Source organism: Tachypleus tridentatus, chromosome 13, assembly GCF_004210375.1.
Source record: "Tachypleus tridentatus isolate NWPU-2018 chromosome 13, ASM421037v1, whole genome shotgun sequence".
Classification (NCBI taxonomy): domain Eukaryota; kingdom Metazoa; phylum Arthropoda; class Merostomata; order Xiphosura; family Limulidae; genus Tachypleus; species Tachypleus tridentatus.
In genome coordinates, this window is record NC_134837.1 from 63544200 (window position 1) to 63563025 (window position 18826).

The 18826-nt window shown below is 34.4% G+C and overlaps 1 long non-coding RNA gene across 1 annotated transcript in view; it reads left to right on the top strand.

The window, feature by feature from the left end:
• Window positions 1-18826, top strand: part of LOC143239574 (uncharacterized) — a 50962-nt gene that overhangs the window by 9692 nt on the left and 22444 nt on the right. Inside the window, exon 2 of the long non-coding RNA XR_013021245.1 lies at window positions 3919-4064. This is a non-coding gene — a long non-coding RNA (uncharacterized LOC143239574). The remainder of the gene's footprint in view (window positions 1-3918; window positions 4065-18826) is intronic.

Genomic DNA, 18826 nt, shown 5'->3' on the forward strand with positions numbered 1-18826 from the left:
TTAAAAAACGTTACAATTTCATTGTATAGGTCACAGGCTAGGCCATATTTGGAGTAGTGTGTTCAGTCTTGGGCTCCTTACCTAAGGAAAGGCATTGAATTTTTGAAAGGGTTCAGAGAAAGGTTACTAGAACATTGCCTGGGATGAATGGGTTGTCATATGAGGGGAAAGTGAAATGTTTCAAATTGTTTTCCCTTGAAAAGAGAAGAGTTAGAAAGGATCTGATTGAGGTGTTTAAGATTGTAAAAAAGAATTGATAATGTTAAGGCAACAACATTTTTTATACTTGGCAGTGAGAATTACAGAATTACGAAACACAAATACATATTTAGGTAAGGTAGAAGTCATCTTGAGCTAAAACAATTTTTCAAATAGGGTGGTTCACCTATAGAATGGTTGCCTTCGGATGTTGTGGAGACAGTAAATTTGAGTGAATTTAAAAGAAAACGTGATAGATATATGAATGATAAGGACTGGTTTTAATTTTTTTCGAATAGTTTTAGTTTGACTTAGAGATTGCGAAAGCCGAAATTGACTAACGATAATACGATGTATAATTATAAAACAGCCATAAGATAATCTTAAATCATACTTAAAAATTATTTTCAAATGTAGTATTTAATATTTTAATCTTTAGTTTAATATTATGTCATTACTGTATTTTCCATTCACGTGCTACTGCATTTATGTTTGTTAATTGTCATGTACTAAGTTACACGATGAGTTATCATCTCTGTTCTGATCACTGCGGGTATCGGAACTCGAATTTTAGCGTTATAAACCGTCACACTTATCGCTAAGCTTTCTGGTGAGATATAGGGACCACATAGGGTGATATTTGAGATTACATCGAACGTCGACTGCACATGTTACTTCCTAGTGGAGGCCCTGGTTTGGTGACAATTGGTTCAGTGATTCTTCCATTGTAAGTGAACATACACACAAACTTCTGCGGAAGCAAGCAAACTGTATAGATAAAAACTAAAGTGGTTTTAAAATAACATTTTTATTAAGAATGTGAATAAAACTACATAATGTCATAAATTAATACTCTAGAAAACTCAAATCTATAATAACTAGAATGCATTGAACTATCAATTGGATAGAGAATTACATCCATTTTTTGCTCGTTCTCAATAGTGTTTCGCAGCCAGCTCAAAATTTCGGTTAGTTCTAAATCCATAAATTAAATTAACAGTGTGAAATAATATTTTCTGAACGCTATTATTTATAATTATTTCAAAATTATTTTAAACAGTAAGATGTGATGAAACCAACTGTAAAGAAATTGGAATAAAAACTACCAACCATTCTGCTCTTAATATCTATAGATGTTATTAACACTAGTCTATTTGCAGTAGAAAAGTCTTTGATATTTATAAAAAAGGGTTAAAAGTTGCCCACAAATGCACAGTAGCCGCTTCTACACAATTATTTGTCAATTAAAGTCAGCGATAAAGCTAGATTTTTATTTTGAAACACTAAGCACTCTCTCTCTCCTTTTTTTTTTTTTTTTTTTTTTTTTTTTTAAAGACTGAAGTGACAACGTGAGAGGTCAAAAAGTAAGGGAAGACTACAGCTGTGTTCAGACAATAAAATCAATGTTTGTTTACTTCAGGGGTTTAGACACCGTGGCTTATGAAGTTTTCAGGATAGAATTTAATTAAATGTCGCAGATACTTATTAATTCCGTCATACCGCTTGTAAAACATGTTTTTCAAGTGTCATTGGCTTGTTTCTTTGTTGTTGTTTTTTTAATTTTCACGCAAAGCTACACGAGAGCTATCTGCGCTAGCCTTCCTAATTTAGCAGTGTAAGACTATGGGGAAAGCAATTAGTCATCACCACTCACCGCCAACTCTTGGGCTACTCTTTTACCAACGAATACTGGGATTGATAATATCATTATAACGCCCCCACTGCTGAAAGGGCGAGCATGTTTGGTGTGCCGGGGATTCGAACTAGCGATTCTCGGATTACGAGTGGAGTGTCTTAGCCACCAGGCCATGCTGGGCCGTCATTGCCTTGAATAAATTATTTTTGCGAATCCCTTAACTGGGATAAACGTATGATACGAAAAGCCTCGTCGGCACTGGATTTGACAGGTATAGTGTGTTTATTAAGCAATCTTTTCTTGCTTCTTTCTTGTAGGTTCTTAGAACTCAAAACACTGATAATAAGTTCTGATCAGTGTAAACTATGTAATTAAATAGAAACACTAAATAAACCTACCATCAGTATAGCTAAATAAATCTGCTTTCCTTACATTTGTACTTATAATGATTATAATGCCTTATTTTGTCAGTTTGGTACCCTTTTTGTTATCGATATTTTAGGCTGTAATCCCAATAATATCTTATGATGTTCGGCCAGCTTGGGAAATTCAGGGTAGTCCTAAATATATATATTTCAAGGTAACAATGAAAGCAACGTTTAGATTTAAAGTATAACAATAGCAAATAATAAATCAAAATAAAAAGTAATGACTTTTGGTACATTAAATAGTATATAGAAAAGTGTCAATGAAAGTAACAACAAATAATATAAATTACCAACTTCTCTGTGCGCAGTAACGTCAGTGCTGCCACCTGTTTTATTTATTGTTATTTTACAGAGAAAAACTCATTTTATTTGCTGTAATCGCTCCCTAATTTTATATTCAAGTTAGTTTTGTTATTTTTATATTTTCTTAAAAATAACTTTGCATTATGTAGTTAGTGTGTGAATTCAGGCTTAATTTAAATTTCCTGAGCTGACTGAATCCAGCAGTATTTAATGGGATTATGACCGAAAATGTTGTCAGTTGAAGATTTAATATGATGTAATTATCAAATTTCATATTATGGTCATAAATTAGCTTTCAACTCTAACAATTAGCCAGTTTGTAATGTTTTTGTGCATTTTTATATGTATGCGTTTATTAAATAAATATTTATTTTTAGTATAGTTACATAAGGCTTTACTTTTAAAGGTTTTAAGCCATCTTGTTGTTTAGCGAGTATTTAGATCCTCACATGGTAATCCATAATCTGTTAATAACTTAAGGCCATAATTTGTAATTGTCTCAGGTGATATGTCGCGGTTGTGGCGAATTCCAGGGACTTATAGATGTCGCTGTTACTGGTGTAACTCCCAGATAAAGTAATGAACATGATACTATTTTTACTGTGTTCGCTAGCGTATTGTCACGTTCGAAATCTCATTTGAAGGGTGGAAGGGGAAATCCGTGTTAAAGCTAGGGCAGGGTTAGGTTGGGCAGGGCAGCGGAAGTGCCCTGGGGTGGGGTTGGGTGAGAAGACAGCCTATCAACAGTATCTTCTCCCGTCCACTTTAATCACAATATGACTGTGTTACTCTTGGGAATCCATGGAAACAGTATTCTGAAGTGTCTCAACTATGTCCTATCTGTAAATCCGCAGGGTGGACCACCAAATTTTCCCACACAAGTTGAAAAGCGTCCCCTCCACAACATCCTGACCTAGTCCCCTTTTCCCATTTCTTAATTTTTTTTTAGCTTGCTTTTGTGAGTCTGTGGGAAAGACCTTCGCCCCTCTACGTGCTTCTCGTGGATCAAAGGAAAGAGAAGCTAAAATTCTGAAAGCTTGCATCTGATAGGTCGGATATGGTTAGTGAGGGTTAAATGGCATAAGGTGAGCATTGGGCATTACGGTATTCTATAAACATACACATATTTATATATATGTGTGTGTGTGTGAGTGTACTATTTTTTCAGTCGAGCTGAGCAATTGAGTATAAGGTGTCTGACTGAACGCAGGTCTTGAAGTCCAACTTAAGAATCTCGTAATTTTCTGAAATCGGCCACTGTTCTGTGGTACAAGTTAAACTGACCATCACACCAGATGTGAAACTTCACGTTTCGAAGTTTCGAGATTAAAAGTTTATTTTTTATTTTCTAAGATTCCGCAGGGGAAAGAGGAAACCTTTTCCGATTACAATAACCTTTGTGTCATGGCCGTACTTTTCACTCCTGGTCGATATATCGAAGTTGAAAGTTCAGACAATTCTCAAATTACGAATGTTATTCTTTCGTGAGAGTTAACAAGGTAAGCCTTCTTTTGTATACTTGTTGGATTAATTCGAGTAACTATACTTTTCAGGCTCAGCGCTCGTACATACTTGATGTCAAAATATAAACACTAAATTATTAGTGATAGGGATACAAAAAAATCGAATTTAAGTTTTGAACTTGTAAGCTAAACACCATTAATCTCTGTATGATTTTACTTATCACACTGGATAATTATCCTGCTTCCTGATAAAAACGAAGAAAATAGAAAGCTCTCCTAGAACAGGCAGAATATTTTGTTCATTATTTCGGGTTATGTGGTCTATTGTAACATTACTGTTGAAACTGTCATTGCAACAGCGACTGATACAGTTCCATTACTTGAGCCTCCAGATATTCGAATTCAAAATGTATCACCACTATCTGGAGCTTAGAATTCCTCATCCTGCACCAAAGCGCCCTCTAACAGCCATGCATGCACTACCTACAGCGCCCATTTTTATGTTTATAAGTATATCTCTGTAAATATTACACTTGAAACAGTTAATAATATTTCTCAGTAATATATAGGAAGCGCTACGAGCCTTTCTCCACTTTGTGAAAAGGTGATGAATACGCATCGTTATTTTGGTTTGTTTCAATTTGTTTGTTATTTGTCGTATTTAAAAAAAAAAAAAAAAAAGTTCATACAAACTTTATACCAATACGTGGCACAGTGTTTTCGCAGTTTCAAGATGTTAGTTTCTTTGGGATATTCGTGTAAATTTACACAATTATTATCTGCGCTAGTCGTCCCTAATTTTGAACTCTAGGCTAGAGACAGTCAGCAGTACAAGTTACCATCTATCTGATGGGCTACTGTACTTGCATCGTGGGACATGATTATCGCTCTTAAAATGTACTCGCGGCACCAAAGTGTATGAGCGCCATTTTGCGGCGAAGAGACGCAAAACATAGATTCTTAGATTCACGAATATACTAGAATGAATTTTGGGGAGCCTGAGAACTAACGAGATTCTGTTTGTTTGTTTGTTTTGTGAATTTGGCGCAAAGCTACACTAGGCCTCTCTGCGCTAGCCGTCCCTAATTTAGCAGTGTAACACTAGAGGAAAGGCAGTTAGTCGTCACCTCCTACCGCCAACTCTTGGGCTACTCTTTTTACCAACGTATATTAGGATTGGTCGTAACATATAACGCCTACACGGTTGAAAGGGCGAGCATGTTTGGTGTGACGGGGATTCGAACCCACGACCCTTAGATTGCGAGTCGAGTGCTTCTAACTACCTGATCATGCCGGGCCCAACGAGGTTCTGATTTAAATAACCAATAAACACTCAAATATGTTCAATAAATGAATCAGAAGAAAAATACAACAGATTAATTACACTTAAACATGTTACGACTTCTGCCACCGTCAATGGCTCAGCAGTAAGTAAAAGCTCATAATGCTAAAACTTTGGTTACGAACCTTGTAGTGCATACAGCGCAGATAATCCGTAGATTGTGCAGTTTTGTGCTTAAAACAATATATATACTTATGCTTATTTAAAAGTCAAACCTGTATATCAGCTCTGAGATCTCTATGTTTAGTGGATAACTTTGTTTTGCTCATATTGAAACTACACTCCCGACATTTTGATTTATTTTCAAATAAACCACAGTAGGCCACTAACTCATATTCTGGACTAAAGCACTGCTATAACTAATAACGTGTTGTTGCAGTTTTTGTGTTAACTTTATTAAAATAGTAACTGCATGAATATGTTTCAGGTAATGATTCGCAGATTATGATAAACCACAGATAGACTAACTATTGTGTTATTAACATGTTTAATTAATTAACATTTCTTAACATAAAACATACAAAGACTTAAAGGAAGATATATCAAGAATTCTTCAGATTTCTACATGAATTTTATCCAGTTTGATCTAACAAATCGCAGTTGCCCGAATCATTATGTGAGTGACAGAAGCTTTCTAAATCTTGGTAAGGCATCATGCTTCCATTTATATTAGATAAAAACGTTTCCTCAATCCTCGTGAGGCATCATGCTTCTATTTACATCAGACAAAAACGTTTCCTCAATCCTGGTGAATCGTTTCTTTGGTGAGACGCTATGTTTATATATACATGTGTGAGATAGAAGCGTTTCTCTCAACCTTAGGTAGAAGCCATGCTTACATATATGTCAAATAGACATTTTCCCCAATTTCAAATAGAAGTCATGCTTATACATGTGTGTGTGTGTGTGTGTCAGATAGAGGCGTCTTCTGCAATCTTAGACAGAAGCCATGCTTATATATGTTTCATATAGATGCGTCTCCATCAACCTTGGATAAAAGTTGTACTTGCATGTAAGTAAATGTAAGGTAAATAAGTTTTCTTCAACCTTCGAGAGACGTTACGCATACCTGTATGTGAGATAAAAACGTTTCCCTCAATCAGTTTTTTTTTTAAAACGGATAAAATGATGTACCTACTTTCTTGTGAAGTACTTCGCCTCATCTAATAATTTATTTTATTATATTGTGGAATATCTATTCGTTGTAGTCATATAGGTGCTTCATTTCATGTTGTCATTTTTGACGTACTCAGGAAAGGCCAAGTGGGTGGGGGGCTTGATTTGGAGTTTGAAGGTTGCGGGTTCAAATATCGGTCATGCCAAATACGGTTTCCCTATCAGTTGTGGAGGAGTTATAATGTGACGATTAATTCTATTATTCGTTGGTAAGAGTAGCTTATGAACTGGAGGTGATGATGATTAGTTACCATCCCTCTAGTCTTTCGCTGCAATATTAGGGACGTTTAGCGCAGACAGTCTTCGTGTAGCTTTCAAATAAATGTTTGAAATACCACATGGTTCGCAATAATTTAGTTAGTTTTTAGTTCAATGAATTACACAAGTTATTCGTGTGACAACTAGCTAGTGTCAGTCTGTTTCTAAGTTTGTTTCGAAATTTTAGTGCAAAACTACACAAAGATCTATCTGCGCAGAGCTGTCTATAATTTGGAATGTTGTATCTGAGGGATGGTATCTAGTCAATAGTATCCACAGTCAACTTTAATGTACTGTTGTCTGACCGAATAGTAAGATTTAATTGTTACTGAAATGCAGAGAGAGAGATTTTATGCTAACAGGTCGCGAACTATGAACTACGAAGGTAAATTGCTAGACTGCACCTGGCTTAGTTTATAAGTTATTAGTTAATTCGAAATTAAATGACCGTTTGTGTTATTGACTGAAATTTAATTGGTTATTTTGAAATCGTAGTTCAGATTTCGGGCGTCTGATACTTTTGCTAAAACGGTTTTCACATTTATTGTTTGTTTGTTTATAATTTCGCGCAAAGCTACGCGACGGATATCTGCGTTAGCCGTTCCTAATTTTGCAGTGTAAGACTAGAGAGAAGGCAGCTAGTCGTCACTACCCATCGTCAACTCTTGGCTACTCATTTACCAACGAATAGTGGGATTAACCGTAACATTATAACGCCCCCACGGCTAAGAGGGCGAGCATATCTGGTATGACGGGGATTCAAACTCGCAACCCTTGGATTACGAGTCGAGTGCCTTAATCACCTGGCCATTCCGGGCCTCACATTTATGAAACTGGTATTTGTCGACTTGGGAAACTCTTTTTACAGTTAGTAAATAGAAGATTTGACGAGTGTTGCGCTCAAACAAACAAACTGTTTTATATATATTTTTTAATGAAATAGAAAAGTTTTCTTCAGTTTTTAAAGTCACAACATTTTACAACATTAAAAGTATAAATTATAACTTCACTGATTGCAGTTGTTACAGAAAGAAGAGTTTGGACATCTAAATATTTCGGTGGATACTTTAGTTTAATTTTGTCCAGTATATATATAAATTACCCAGCATACATTTTTTTTTTTTCGAAACGGGGCTTATAGAATAAAATCTTTGTGTTAAATTAAATTTATTCATTTTGAATTGGAAAAAAGTCAGGCTTTACGTTAAATAACTTTCGTAAGTGTGTGAGTGGGGGCTTTATATTTGAAATTTAATGATGGATTGTTTTTTATCATTGTAAGTTGAGATTATAGAATTAAATATATAACAAAAACCGTTAATCTTGGGGTTGATTTTCGGCCGCTATACAATTTAAAAAATAAAAAAAGCTAGAATTTTTTCCTCATCAAAACTTCTTTAAAGATAATAAACCACGAAACATTGTTGTTAGTAGCGTTAGAAACGATATTACTTAGTCTTCGTGATAATGCCTTATTGGAAATTCGTATCCGCTCATTTTTTTATTCAGACTAGAAAAGAAGAGTAGCTGGTTTACGTCGGAGTCGAAAACGAAAATATTAGTCTTTAATTATGAAACAAGAAGCCCTCTATAGTGATCCAATCAGAGCTGGAGAGCTTTACTCCTTACAAGTGGCCTACACCTGTCGTCTGCTTGCGGGCCGCCATCTTTGATTTGCCTGGGACTTTTAAATGACGCAGTTAAAGCAGCACCCTTCAGTGTCGATCGAATACTCACTTTAGAAGTCTCATTAAGTAGAATTTTCAAGATTTTAAAATCATATTTAACAGTTTAGAATACATCAAGAATTTTGACAAGTGTGTCGTCTTTATTTCTTGCTCGGCTTTAAACATTTGTACTACCAACGGGGTAAGTGCTTATATTAACTAGTTAGGCCCATCTTTACATAATACTAGACGAGTGAAGGCCAAGGTAGTAGACGTAGGAAAGAACGACATGTGTACTGAACATTTCGTGTAGGCTAAAGGCTTGACACATTATACACTTATAAGTTTCATATGCAGAAGAGTTCTAAAAGTTATTCCTATGACTCTTTCGTATGTAGGATTTACGTGGATTTTTATGGCGGCTGTTTTCTAGCTGGTGGGAAAACGCATACTTCTAGAAATGTAGAAGTGTAATATTCCAAAGTAACAGTACAGTTTAAAAGTTATTTATAGTAAATACATTGTAAGTTTTCACGAAATATTTGGGCATTTTACTTTAAGAAGACGAAACCGATTGGATAACTTGACATTTTGTGTAATAAGTTGTTTACTTCTAGTTATTACAGCATTGTTTAATAGAAGCCTCAGTGTTTTCTAGGACAGAGATGTTTAACATATAAATATTTAGAAAACGATAATATTTATACGTAGAAAGTTTATTTTTAAAACAGACGTTTTAATGTTACTTTTCCTTGAAATGAAAAACAACGGTAGTGCCTGTACCTAAATTTATGGGTTTATTACATTGCTGGTACTTTAAATTTATTTTCTTAATTTAAGATCGAATAACTAGGTTTGTGGAAGTTTAATAAAAAAAGGTATGCAAGTGAGGCCCAATTTGTATAACTTGTGTATTAGTCGTTCATTTTAGTTCACTGTGTACAGTCTAAGTTGATTAATTATGCTGAACACTGTAATTAAAACACCAATTCTTCAACTCGGCAAACGGATAGCATTAAATGTTTGTAAAGGAACGTAATGTAATTATTATTATTTTTTTGTAAACTAACCAACATTTACTGCAGAATATTTGTGAAGAGTATATTTAATTTGGAATATGTAAAAATTAGATTTTCTGGAATGTGTTTTTTTTTTTTTTATTTGCACAGAATTGTTTAATATGATGTTTTAATAGACGTGTTGAAAACTTGACAGAAAATGTGACGATTTCAGCGACCCCTGATATTTAAGAAAGAACGATAGATATTATTCTGTTGTTTATTGGGAGCAACTGTGTTTTTTTCTTTTAGTAGATATTGTAATTAAGATGTTTTTATATCTTGTAAACAAATACTGAAGTTTTATGAATATATTTAATTGTGAATACAGTGGAATTATACGCCCAATAAAAGAGGGCGCTAGAAGAGGATAGGTAACATTTTTAACAGGTAAGTCGGCTTTTTGACATAAAATAACGACTGTCTGTTATAATTTAGGGAAGTAATATTGGTTTGAGAACATTTTTAGATTAACAAAGAAGCTATAAACGTGAAAAAGAAGTGAAAAATTATTTTGGATTAAACTAAATGTGGCAACAATTGAACGTGTTACTACTGTATGCGCATGCTCGTTGTAGATTCAACTCTTGTATTACTTATCACATTTTAATTACATTCAGTTCTTTTAAATAGTTCGATCACGATATCCTTCATAATTTGTATTTTATGTATTGAAATAGTTTTTAGAAATAATAGGAAGATTAACTGAAGTTTTCAGTAGTTTAGTTTTATAATTTTTATTTATCGTATGTGGGTTTCGGCGGTGTATCGTTCAACCTAGCGTTTCGTTTAGAAATATTTTAATATAATTTAATATGTGCGAAAATTGGAGTATATTTTGAAGTAAAGATAAAGTAATTAAGTCAAAAGAAATGATGAGGAAGTTTAATCTGTGAAGTACATAACCATAAAATAGGGTTTAGATTGATGTATTATGAAAGTATTTAAAAACACGCACCAAAAACAAACAACCATTATAAAGTTTATACCGAATCAACAAATTTATGTAGTATTATTTTCACGAAATTGGGATTGGTTTAATAGACAGGAAGGGATCTTAAAAATCATATTTCTAACAGTTTAATGTATTTTGCTATAGCGTATAGGCTTATAACAATATAAACGTTTTAACTCGTACTTTGTTTGTAACTCACGTGTTTTAAAGATGAACTTTCTCGTAATTTCAAAAGCGTGAAATTAAACCTATAAGATTTCTTAACAACCACGGTAATAAAAAGTACAAATACACTTAAATGTATTGATTTTAATAGTTTCTTAATGCTTGGCGTCCACCAATGAGCAACACAAGACCGTCCAACTAGAAGTTGTATTATAATAAATTATCCTTGTTATAAGACATAAGTATTAGACCTAAAACTAATGTCTTACGTTAATCATAATAACTTCAAGGCGTTACCACCATAATAAATAGTCTATTGTTGAAGATTTCATAAAGGATTCTTCCAAGTTGTACTGACATTGTCGTATCTACTGTCAACAGTAACATAGCAGTGTAGTGGTTTTGCTTCTGGGAGTACAAAGGTTGGTGTTACCTGGACACCACTAGGCACAATAAACCACGTGATAGAGAAATTACTGTTTTAAAATAATTTTTTAATCATTTTTTCTTTCGTAGTAGTAAACTTTAAAGTACCGTTATGGTTGACATTGTGTATTAAAAAACAAGTCTATTATTAATTTTCTTCTGTTTGTGAAAGCGGCACCTTTTAATATTATTGACGAGGGGAGTAATTATATTTAAAAGGTGGCGCTGTAGATGTGGTTTTGTTATAGGCTGTGTTTACTTGTTATAGTATATTCGTATGTTTACTTACTAAACCGTCATTATTCATTGTAGGTTCTAATAACTTTAGTAGTGTAATTTCAAAATAATGTTTTTCCAGCTATTGTGTGTTGTATGGAATTAATCAGGCTGTCTAAAGTTAATGCCCACCGCTAGTGAAGCGGTATGTCTACGGATTTACAACGCTAAAATGAGGGGTTCGCTTCCCGTCGGTGGGCTCAGCAGATAGCCCGATGTGGCGTTGCTGTAAGAAAATACAAACAAACTAAAGCTAATATTTATATAGCTATCAGTATACTGATTGAAAGTAAACTAACCATGTAAATCAAGATTTAGGATTAACTTTTGGCTAATTATATCGGACATATTGATTAGATATATTTTCGGGAGGTCCCAGAAAGTGTTCTGTTTCAAGACTATAAATGAAACCCAAACTAACAGTAATAAATGTTTTTATTTATTGCAGTTGAAGTTTGTATTTCCTACTGTCTTGTAGCCTAAAGGTTGCATAATTCTTCTCGTGATTCATGGCACGAGCAAATTTGACTGATGTCACGACATTACAAATTTCAACGTTAAGCGTCCCATATGTTACGCCACTTTACTGTCTAGTGACTAACAGATAACACACTACAGTATTGTAGTACGAGTACATAAAAATGGTGACCTTTCCCGACGTTTTTCGATCCCCCATTCGGCGAAACTAGACGTGTACGTCATAAACTAGTACATCAGTTAACTGAGACCTCAAGTGATTAGAATACATTGATTCATCTGTTGGGTATACCTTTCGAGAGAAAAAGAAGCTATAAAAAACAACACGTAAATTAAAAATGATTATATGTAAAAAAACAATCGTCCTTGTAACTGGGGGAGGAGAGTAATCTCACAATCTTCTTACGAAGAACCATAAACTTTATTCAGAAACGTTTGGACATGGTGTTTCAAAAACAGTAATCGGAGAAGTTTCTTGGTCTGTCTTCCATTATTCTGAGCGTGTTTCTTAAATAGTTTATTATAAGTACTTGATGTTCTGAGTAGTGTTGATTGTAATTGTCAAAATCTTGTACTTTTATGTACGTTCTCTTCAAGCTATCAATCGCGTATTGTTGAAATATTTTGGTAAGGAGAATATTAATACTGAATAGTTAATAAAAATCAAATAGAAAAGGAAGGACTATATTAAAAACAGCAAATCCAAACGTCTGAATGATGCTAGGTTGTAGCAACCAGAAACAAGCCGAAACAGAACTAAAAAAATAAATGCTGCACCAATTGAAAGGATCTCGGGATACAGGCTATAATGTGGGATATAAAATGTATCCTAGGTTTTGGAGGTGACTGAAGAGGTAGGACCTATATTGCGGTAGGGATACACCATCTATCAGTCTCAACCTCCATTCACTGGTCTCATAAAATAAAGGAATAACTTGTTTTTGGTTATAACAAACTATTAGTCCTCGACAAAAGTGACTTAGGAATGCAGTTTAATAGGATTTTGAAATAATTTTGCTGGGTACAAGCTTTCCCGGATAAAATCTATGGTTCTTAGAGCGCTTATAGTGAAATTTAGTTTCCTTACGAGAAGTAAAGTTTAAGATACATCTACAGTAAATAATTTTCTCTTTTTATGATCACTCTGTATGTCATGATGTCGATGCAGTTTAGGAGATTTAGATCAGTTTTAAAACAGGCTCATGCACCTCATGCTGGTAGTTCAACAGTAAGTAGGCTTAACGCTAAAAATTAGTGTTCGATACCAACGTTGGGTAAAGCGCAGACACTCATCATGTAACTTGTTGCTTAACAGTGAATAAACAAGTGTAAAAAACTAATAATAATGTTAAACAAGCATTTTAAACATTATATCCAATGATAATAATGAACTTTAATAAAAGAATGACGTAAATTAATCATTACATAAAAATCGTTTTATTATTCCCATTACTATGGCCCTGATTACTTTGCAGAAGCACTGATGTTTCGGTATTCCGCTGACGTGCACTGTTAAAAACGTTAAACAGAAAAGATAGACCTAATTTTGATACTTTCTAGTATAAACTGAACATTTAAGTCTTGGGAAGCAGTGATACGAGTTAAATGTTTTTAAGTAAGTAATAAAGTGTAATTATTTGTGTTATGGAATAAACTCAAACTTGTTTACTATATGAGCTAGTAACTGTAAAGATTTGTTAAAATACTGTTGAATTTGTCCAAAATACATCAGGTGTTGCCACCTGTCGGTGTGTACTAAATTAATATTAAGAGAGTCTAAATGTATAATCGTATTAACGTCATTTATTGGTATTGTTTGGATTTTTTGTTTGTGTGTATGTGTAAGTTATCTTCCTTTATATTTAACTCTCTTACGTCAGAACAATGATTTTGGATGAACAATCGTATAGTTTGTTTTTGAATTTCGCGCAAAGCTACACGAGGGCTGTTTGCACTAGCCGTCTCTAATTTCGCAGTGTAAGACTAGAGGGGATGTAGCTAGTCATCACCACCCATCGCCAACTCTTGGGCTACTCTTTTACCAACGAATAGTGGGATTGATCGTCCGTCACATATAACGCTCCCACGGCTGAAAGGACGAGCAGGTTTGGTGTGACTGGGGCAGTCATATAGTCTGGTAGACCATAACCTTGACCAAACTGATGTATCTGTCTTTTACAGCCTTTTCCAATATCATTCACTCCTATATGATTTTAACAGCTCACTTACCCAAATTAGGAAATCAAAATTAAGAAATACAATTCCGTATTATGTATACAGTTACAACAAGAATGAATACAACATAAACAACCAATAAATGTATTTATCAAACTACAATTATGATAAATAATAATATTAACCAATAACTTTTTTGTTCTTGTATTTGTTGCATAATTGATAATTCCCATTTACCCTGATTCTTATCTCCTTAACCCATGGGTAAACCATTCACCCACTTGAGAAGTACTGTCCTACAGTACAATTCTGTGTCATGAATTTTTAATTTGAAGATTTAAGAATTTGCTTGAAAGTGCTGGACAGGTAGTGAATGTTCTTTTGGTGATGCCAAAATGATTTGAAACATCACTGCAAATATCGGCGATGCTAGTGTTAAGTTTATATTTTGCGTCCAACTGGATATGCACAGATATACTTAAATTATTGTATAATGATTATTATTTGAAATAGTGAACGAAATAAGAGCTTACAATAATAAGTTTCCAGCCAAACATAGTCGTAGAATAATAATGATAAATAAGTCTATTGGTGACTCAGAATTCGGATTTATTCCCGTAGCGAATACAGCGCAGACAGGTCATGTGGATATTTCCATCAAAACAAACAAATAAGTGTGCGTGCGTTTCCTTATTGCAGAGACATATCGGGCTATCTGTTGTATCCACGAGGGAAATAGAACCCCAGATTTTAGCGTTGTAAATCCGAAGACTTACCGCTGTTCCACCGGGAAACCAAATAATAAAAATTTCCAAGAAGGAAATTTTATGTGAGATAAGATGATAAAATAAATGATAATTACATAGCAAAAGTTAGAAATTAAATATATTAAAAATTGTATAATTGGAAATAACTATGTTTGGTCTGTGAGTTTTGGCTTCACTTGGCACGGCATTTGGTTAGGGCAGTCGATTCGCAATCTGCTGGTGGTGGGTTCGAATCTCCCTCACACCAAACACACTCGTTCTTTCAATCGCAGAGGCTTTATAATATGACGATCAGAGTCCCATTTTTTGTTGGTAAGAGTAGTCCAAGAATTGACGGTAGGTGGTGATGACTAGCTGCATTCTCTCTGGTCTTACAGTGCTAAATTAGGGACGGCTAGTGCAGATATCCTTCGTATAGCTTTGCACGAAGTTTAAAACAAACCATGCTATGAGTTTTAATCAAGCCAAAGGGAATTATGAAGTTTTTATATTTTGAACACGACATTCTTAATCAGGTCCTTTACAGAATTTGAAGAGCTAAAAGAATGCATAATAATATTTCAACCACACTGTCTGTTACATCCATTGTCGGCGACACGTTTCACTGAATCCAGAGCTCACGAGACACAACAAATATCGTAGTGGTCTCAACTCTACTTGTATAGGTATATATTAATTATAGTCGTGCTTTACCGGCGTGTAACTCCTACTTGTATGGGCATAAATTAATTATAGTCGTGCTTTACCGGCGTGTAACTCCTACTTGTATGGGCATAAATTAATTATAGTCGTGCTTTACCGGCGTGTAACTCCTACTTGTATGGGCATAAATGAATTATAGTCGTGCTTCATCGGCGTGTAAAAAAGCGTTCACACGCTAAAAACGTGATATCCTGTTTCAGAGACGGCAAATTAAAAGAAATGCATACTTTAAAGTATTGACCTAAGAAAACAAATTCCTGCTTCAAATAGGAGGCATATTTTAATGAAATTTAAGTCCTGCATTTAGATTTATAACGCTAAAATTCTGGTTTCGAGTCCCCTGCTGGGACAACGGTAAGTCTGTGGATTTACAATGCAAAAATTAGTGGTTCGATATCCCTCGGTGGACATAGCAGATAGCCCGATGTGGCTTTGCAATAGAAAAAACGCTCGGGTTTTGATTCCCGCAATGGGCAGAGCATAATTAACCTATTTTGTAGCTTTAGCGCGTAGCAACAAAGAAGCAGACGCAACAACGATAACAAATAAACTTAAATTTTAAATTGACGAAAGTAAATAAGGAAATTTTCAGACTATATTTTACTTCTAACCATATAAAATTCATAAGAATTGAAAAACGCTGCTTATTGAAGACAAGTATCAAAGAGAAGGTGCGTGCTTATTTATGTCTTCCAACAGCTTATCTTGCTGTAAACTAGCTCTGAAAAAATGAAAGCTACTTTTGTAAGTAAAAGGACGCATAAGAGTTTCAATTTACACTAATTATTGAATACAATGACAATAATTTCCTGTACTTTCTCATTCGTGATACTTCTTTCTTTTTGTACATTATCTATGATTTAGTCTCTTCTTTGCCAGCTCTAATGTGAACTGAGATAACTATGCTAGTCGATTGTGGAACACTGTTTCTCACATTGAGGATAAAGTTATCAGATTTAACAGAGATCAATTCTTTGAGGTGCTCGTGAGTGAGGCTAATTCTCTTTATTAGTCAGTACTTCTGAATGTATGAATAAACATAAAGGTGTCTGAGTGATTTCTTTAGATGACGTGAAATACTTTAAAAGTGCAAAAACTTAATTTTCTGATCGTCAAGGATTTACCAACTTTAATTAGATTTAAACCAATGGTTGCCAAACTATTTTGTCTGTGGATTACTTTAGCGATACAAAAGACCCCACCTGTTTTCTCATGCCACAGTAGACAACAACAAAACATCTCTATTAATGCAAAGACCAGCGCTGCTTTTCATGCGACTTGCATTTTGGAGGACATTTGGAGAACCACTGATTTTAGATTCCATCTACAATAGCTAGATTTAAAATCTATTTTGTGAAACATGGCATTTGGATTCTAAATGTCTCTTGTTCAGATTGAATTTGGACAGCTTGTAATAACTAGTTACAGAATATTTTTAAGTTAAATGTGACAATTGACTGTTTCTCTCGAGTGAGTAATGGTGGCAAAGACAAATAAAGAACAAGTCTGGAATTTTCCAGAGCTCTAGTGTTACTACCCAACTTTGTACACGCATGCGTACGTGATAAAACTCATTCATCACTTCCTGTTATACGGGGCTACGTTTCACCTGTAAAGTCGTGAAAGTGCTTAGTTATAGCTATTTTGATTGGAATTTCAAACTATTTTTACGTGTAGCTACCCTTCACTTTACCGCATTACAATTTACATATTTGTAATGCCGTGTCCGGTTTGGTAAAGGTCGTCTCCATCCTATATCTTTTCGTAACAAATCAGTTTAGTATTGAAAGTACGATTCGCCTTCTAGTGATGAAAAGGAACATGAAAAATTAACTCTAATCTCGTGATAGAACTGCCATTCTTATTCACGTATACTATACTGTCACGTTTACGTGGAAGTCAAGAAGTACACTGTACTGGAATGTATTCACTACATTTTAGTACAAGTTGATTTTAAGTTAAAATCACGAGATGATAATAATAAAAGGTAGAATTAAGAAACAAGCTACGTCTAGAAGTGAATACTTTCTGTCTAATTTATCACTGGATATAGAAATATGGATGTAAAGCCAAAGATGGCAAAAATACGTTAAAGTTAAAGAGTAACGAAACGGCCCGGCATGACTAGGTGGTTAAGGCGTTTGACTCGTAACCTGAGGGTCCTGGATTCGAATTCCCGTCACACTAAACATTCTCACCTTTTTAGCTGTGGGGATGTTATAATGTGACGGTCAATCCCACTGTGGGTGGTGATGACTAGCCGTCTTACCTCTAGTCTTGTACTGCTAAATTAGAGACGGCTAGCGAAGACAGCCTTCGTGTAGTTTTGCGCGAAATTAAAAACAAACAAATAAGTAACTGGTACAAATGATAAGAATACGGATACAGAGGAAGGAGAAATAGAGGGAGAGAATAAAAACGGGCAAATACGGCAAGATCATTAAAAAAAGAAAAAGACGAACGTTTCTAACGTGTAACCATGGTACCAGAGCAAACTGAAAGAGGGGACGGAAGAGGAGGAAGGAGAAAAGTATGAAAACCGGTTTTAAATTACCAGAGGATAGAAAAAAATAAAGAAAGGGAAAAATGGCGAAAAGTAGAGTAGAAGTAACGGAGGAAGCTAAGAAGTTAAAAATGACAAAAGGTAGAGATAACAAGATAGGGGGAAGGATGGAAGAAAGAAAATGGCAATAGTAAAGTAAACTGATAAAGGGAAGAAAAGATAATTGCCAATATATTTATTTATTTAAATATTATCTGTATTTTATATTGGTAACTGTGACAAGAAAGTATTTTTGAAAATGGAGCAAAAGGACAAATATTTCGTGTGAAATAATGGAGAATAAATATGTATTTATTAAACTGGAAGATAGAGCTAAGAAAAAGTAAAATTATCTCAATACGATATATTTAATGACTTGTGGTCGGGTAATTATTTGTAATAAACTTCCGAAATTTAATAGTAAGATAATATTACATCCCCTAATTTTCTTTTTCCTTTGCTCCTTCAGTGGCTTACAATGCGGAAAATCTGGATTAAATACCCCTGGTGGGCACGCAGAGGAAGCACATTGTGCGTAGCTTTGTGTTAACAAAAACTAACTAATGTTTCATTCACATCATTAATCCTTATTACGATGACCACCACATTGCTTGACCAGTCGGAAGTAACTTTAACCACAGATTTACCGTTTGGGCCATCCTTTTAAACTATTACATTCATGATGACGAGAAACTGGCTTGAAGTACAAAATGTGTTCTCAAGACGGTTGATATGGGTATTGATTTTAATTAAAGTACGTTTCGACCTCCTTAGGTCATATTTAAGTTAACAACAACAATAAAAAAAAAAAG